Here is a 6,374-nt window from a genome sequence, read left to right as displayed (position 1 = left end):
GATAAATCCAAAACTATTTCCCTCAATAGAGAAGGAAGTGAATCGATTATACAAAGCTGGTATAATCATTCCCATAAGATTTTCAGATTGGATTTCTAATTTGGTGCCCGTGCGCAAGAAAATAGGTGAGATTTGATTATGTATTGATTTCAGAAATCTGAATAAAGTATTGTTGAAAGATAGCTATCCATTGCCCAAGATGGATCACATACTTCAGCGAGTAGTTGGATCATCTTGCATGTCGCTACTCGATGGTTATTTTGGTTATAACCAAATTCTGGTCCATGAGGATGATAGAGATAAAATAGCGTTCACCACTCCTTGGAGAACTTTCCATTACGCCAAGATGCCTTTCGGATTGAAGAATGCTGGTGCAACCTTTCAGCGAGCTATGGGTATTGCATTTGCAAATGATAAAGATGTATTTTTAGTTGTTTATCTTGATGATTTGACAGTTTTTTCTAATTCAGATGAAGAGCACCTTTATCATTTGAAGATTGTATTTCAGCGGTGTAGAAAGTATGGCATATCCCTCAATCCAAAGAAAAGCTTGTTTGCCATGGATGAAGGCAAGCTTCTCGGTCATATCATATCCAAGGAGGGCATCCGCATTGATCCAGCTCGAGTGGAGGCCATTCAGAAAATTGATTTTCCACGAAGTAAAAAGGAGATCCAGTCATTTAATGGTAAGATGAATTTCTTACGTCGTTTTGTGCCAAATCTTGCAGAACATTTGAGGGAGATCACAAACATGTTAAAGAAAGATAGTGTTGTGAAGTGGACCGAGGAAGCCATCAAGTCTTTCAATTTGGTAAAGCTAGCCCTCTCTTCAGCTCCAATTTTGATCAGCCCGGATTATTCCCAAGATTTTATTTTGTTTTCATTTGCTTCGGATCATACTATGGCAGCGGTCTTAATGCAGAAAAGAGACCAGCTTGAGAAACCAATTGCTTTTTTCAGCAGAACGATAAGAGATGCAACTTTAAAGTACAATATTATTGAAAAGCAAGCCCTTGCTTTGGTAAAGGCATTGAAATATTTTCGAGTTTATATTCTGCATTCTCATATCCTTGCCTATGTTCCTAATGCTGCCGTTAAAGATGTCTTAGTGCAAACAGATCCAGAAGGGAGACGAGGCAAATGGATCACTGCTTTGTTAGAATATGATGTGGAGATCAAACCAACAAAGCTCATCAAAGGACAAGGGCTGGCCAAACTGATGGCGGAATCTAATTTGCATGCCTTGGACATAAATCTCATTGCTGCTATGTTCGAAGACGATGAGGAAAGTTCTCTTGTTCAGGTAGCTGAAATGTTTTTACTTTCTCCTTGGTATTCAGATATTGTTTATGTGCTCCAACATCTTTCACCACCACCCGGATTGGCTAAGAACAAAAGTAGGACCCTGAAATTAAAGGCTGCAAAGTTTTGTATAATGAATAATGCACTCTATTGGAAAGATCCTGGTGGTGTCTTATTGAATTGTTTGGTTGAAGAAGAAGCAAAACAGGTCACGGATGATTTTCACAAAGGAGATTGTGGAGGTCATCTATTTTGGAAGAAAACAACCAATAAAATTTTAAGAGCGAGATATTATTGGCCAACTCTTTTTTCTGATGTGTACAAAATGGTTACAAGCTGCCACGAATGTCAAATTTTTCAAGGTAAGAGAAAATTACAACCTTTGCCACTCAAACCGGTTGAAGTAAGTGCTCCTTTTCAGCAATGGGGTTTAGATTTTATTTTTGAGATCCATCCTACTTCTTCAACATATCATAAATGGATCCTTACAACGACAAATTACTTCACTAAATGGATAGAGGCGATTCCTACTCGGCAGGTCACTAATATGGTAATAATTCACTTTCTTGAGAACAATATTTTGTCACGTTTTGGTTGTCCTAATAAGCTGATTATAGATAATGCAATAGATTTTAAATCTAAAAAGATGATTTTTTTTGTAATAAATATCAAATTATCTTGGGCCACTCAATTGCATACTATCCACAAGGTAATGGTTTTGTGGAATCCTCGAATAAATCTTTAGTCAACATCATCAAAAAGCTGTTGGAAACAAACAAGAAAAGATTACACAAGAAATTGGTTAATGCACTATGGGAGGATAGAGAGTTAGAAAAAGTCAATAGGCATGTCCCCTTTTGAGATCGTGTATGGTGTGGACACTGTTTTTCCTACATCTCTCGTAGTTCTGGTTGTTAAACTTCTGCAGGAAGCTGGTAGTGAGGAAGATCATTTGCAACAGAGAATCAATCAAATGATCCATTTACAGCAGACTAGAGAGGAGGTTTTTCAGAATACCTTCAAGCTGCAAGAGATAATAAAAAATATATATGATCGAAAGGCAAAGGTGGACAAGTTTCAAATTCAAGACATAGTGCTGAAATGGGATGCCCGAAACAAAGACAAAGGGAAACATGGAAAGTTCGAGAGCCTGTGGAAAGGACCTTTCAGAATTGCTGCATACCGAGGTCAAAATGCTTTCTTGCTGAAAGAAATGAATGGAGAAGATTGTCCAGGTGGGTCGGTCAACGGCCGACTGCTCAAACAGTACTATTTCTAAAATGTTTTCTGCTGTCATATGTATCATTGTACATACTAGTTTGTTTTATTTAATTGCAAGTGTGTACTATCATTATTCATTTAGTTTTGGGCCCGAGGTGAAGGCTATAAAACTGAGGTTTGATTTTAGTTTTGGTTTGGATTTTTTGAGTCAGATTTCAGTCCTGCAATTGAGTCAAGAGATTGGTTTTGGTTTTTCAAAGTTATTGAATCCATAGCCCAATGGACGAAGGCACTGCCTGATTTCTCAGAGATCTGTAGTTCTTGGCACCTCCAAGGAGCTACCATCCCCATTGGAGCCAATGTTAGTGTCGGTATCTTCATCCCTCCGTTAGTGATCAAATTCTCTTGTTGCATTGCATGTTAGGTGTCTCACTCGATCAGCTGCATTCCATTAGGGTCATGGATCATCTGATGGTAGTGGTATATTATACATTTTCCCTCATGTCCTTTACCTGCTGGCCCATTTTCATACATCTAGATCATCTGCAGTCAATTTTTGTCTTTAAATTTACAAAAGTCATTGTTAGGGTTTTAGATCTCTTTAGGTCTAAGGTTTCATCAATAAGGTCTTCAAAACAATCAATAACAGTCAGTAGGCACATGAGGAGGTCAAATAAAGTTTTAGCAACAATAATTTCCATAATCACATGCTCAGTGATTAATTTTTCCTCAAAAGCTTGTTTTGAGGAAAAACAAAGTTTTTATGTTTTCATGTACAAATTTGATGTAATTTCATTTGTTCCATATGTAATAACTTCAGAGGTAACCCTGGTCACCTTGCCAAGCTTTTGCAACTCTATCACCTGCAAAGAAAACAAAAAGTCAAAGCATTCAGTCTATCAAAGGCAAAAATAAAGCAAACTGCCCAAAAACAGAGTTTTAAAAGCAAGTCAAAGGCAAACATTAGAAGAATGGGTTTTGTAAATGAAAAATCAAAACTATATGTATATAAAACATTTTTTATGTTTAAAGAGTTCATTTGTATCCAAAGGAGAAAGAGTGAGCAATTGAAAAGGCGTGTTGAAGAAAAGGAGGCAAAAATCGCAGCTAGTTTGATATTTTTAGTGGTGTGGCACACCGGGTCGTGGGCGCGGCACATTGGGCAGCGCTCTACAATGTAAATCTTAAATGGGCACGACGCATTGAGAGGGCGCGGTGCACTGGGTTTGTGGCGCGGCGCATAGGGTTACAAGGCTGATTTCATTTACAGCTTCATCCAAAACTTCAAATTTGCTAAATCCTCACTTGTTCAAGTAAGTTAACATCCCTCCATGACCAATGAGTGAGTTTATCTTGGTGCTTATGGTGATTTAATGGGAAAAAATTAAAACCCTACTTCCTTGCATTTCTTGTCAAAAACAATTGCATAGGGTTTATAAATTGTATTTCTTGCTACTAATTCCACTCCTAGCCATTTCTCACTCCCTCACTCCTTCATTCCCTCATTCATTTTCTCCCTCTCTTTACATTCTCATCTACCCATTCCATATTTTTCATATCCATAAATAACTAACCCTAAATCCATAATCCCATTATCCCACACCCTAATTGTTATTCCCAAACTCTAAAAAGCATCCACTAAACCATTCTATTCCTCAAAAACCTATCAGCAACATTCCTAAATCCCTCATACACACTCCCTCCACAGTCCCTCATACATTTATATCCTTGGCAGCAAAAAACCTAAAGACACCATAAAATCTCTTCATACTCATCTAAGAAAACTTAAACATTGGCAAACATGGAGTCAGATTCTTCCTATGACAAAGATGAGGAGGCAGTCAATGATTCTTCTAGAGAAATGCATGCACCAAGGAGGCCTCACAAGGGTGGAAAACATAACAAAGAGGAGCCTACTTCACTTGCCAGGCTGTTGGCCTGTCCTCTTGCTGTCACATGCTTTCAACACCAATCTTGTTATCAGTCCTGTGAGATGGTGGAGAGAGTCAAGTATCACCATGAGCTGGCCATATTGTTTATGCTCCATCTTCATAATGGCCAAGTCACTTTGGCAAGTGTGACATTCACCTTGACACCTGAGACTATTGCTTAAGAAACCGACATTCCAAATGTAGGTGAGCAATGGAATAAGAGGCAGCTAATTGATAGAGATCATTATGAGCCTTACATCAAGGCTGGTTTTCAGAGACATATCAATAGATTTTTTCCTTTCAAGTATTTTTAGGACACATATGCTCCCTTGACGAAACTCATAATTAAATATTTCAGCTGTGAGGGCAGATTTTCTCGTCTATATGCCTATCATATCATATTGTTAATGCACTTTACTAGGGTGAGGATGATGAACCTCCCTTATTTCATTTGTTGTAACATTGAGAAGATGACCACCTTAGTGTAAAAGAAGCCTCCTCAGTAGTAGTATAACAACATATATCATTTTTCACTAATCAAAATTGTGGTCTTGCATCAGTTTGGTTTACTGAACATATCATGGGAGGATTTCATTGCACATGAGGTCTTTATAGGTCCTCAAGTACCCCCAACAGTTTTTCATGAGGCGGGAGGGCCTTCACATCAGTAAGAGATTCATGAAACACAAACCGCTAGTGTGCCAGTGTTTGTCACATATCAAAAGGGCACTAGAAGGTTGTTTGCAACAGCAAAATGAGTACTATCTCCACCCGGGGTGGAAGGGGTCTCGTTTCCTCCATCAGCAGAGTAGGTACAAGACAAGGGTAAGTAGCCCTCGCGTGATGAGGGACCTTCAGGAGGTCATGAGACAGATTTCATCCTCATTCAGGATCAAGACACTGATGTGGGCTCACAAAGCTCAAAGCTTAAAGAGATCATTCAGGAGCAGTAAGATGACATTCAACATTTGTCTCTCAACCTGGAAAGAGCCAAGTGGATCATTAATTATTTGGAGTAGAGGAAAAAATAGCTAGAAGATCAGCAAACCATCATGGAGCTCCAAAACATAAGGGCAAACCGGTAAGCTGCCAAGAGGAGGAAAATCAAATTGACCACACTTGAGCAAGAAATTCAAGTTGATCGTGAATCTTGGCTTGAGAGGACAAACATGCACCTAGAAATGATGCTAGAGAAGGCCAAAAATTAGAAAAACATGTTGAGGAACATGGCATACCACTACTTGTCAATAAATATGGTGTGTAAAGCAAGAATCAGGAATTTGAAGGCCAAATTGAAGAAATGCATGAGGAAGAGAAAAGAGAAAGATAGACTCCAGATCTTGGCTAAGGCTTCATTAGCCCAAAACAACACTTGATGAGGAACACTTAGCCCAAATTTCAAGAAATTTGGGAAACTTTTTGCAAATTTTGAAATTCTTGGCCTAAAAACAAGGTTTTCTGCCCAATGCACCGTGCCACCAGCGCTACGTATTGAGTTGGCTAAGAATTTTGCAAAATGGCTTGCATTTTTGGATTTGTCATGGAAAAATATGAATGCCCTCACATGGCCAAGAAATTTTGGAAAGTTTTGAGCTTCCAAAAAGGTAAAAAACACCTCAAAAATGACCTTTTTGCCCCTTTTTGGACACACATGAAGAAATGTTGGGAGAACTAAATTTTGGATGGGAAAATGAAGGCCAAATTCAGAAATTCTACTTGTTTTGGAAATTACACAGGCAGACCTTTCGAACAAGCTCACTTGGAGAAAATTTGGTGCAAAGGAAGGCCTCCAAAATCAGTTGCAAAAAGGCGTTATGCATAGGGAAATCAACGCGGCGGATAGGAGGAAATTTGCTCATTTTGGCCAAAAAACTCTATTTTTCGCCTAGTTTCTTCACAGTTTGACTTTTCTATTTCTAT

The sequence above is a fragment of the Pinus tabuliformis genome, chromosome 5_2 (genome assembly GCF_031772625.1).
Source record: "Pinus tabuliformis cultivar Carrire ecotype Pingquan chromosome 5_2, CPIR1, whole genome shotgun sequence".
Taxonomy (NCBI): domain Eukaryota; kingdom Viridiplantae; phylum Streptophyta; class Pinopsida; order Pinales; family Pinaceae; genus Pinus; species Pinus tabuliformis.
Note: the sequence above shows the minus strand (reverse complement) of the source record.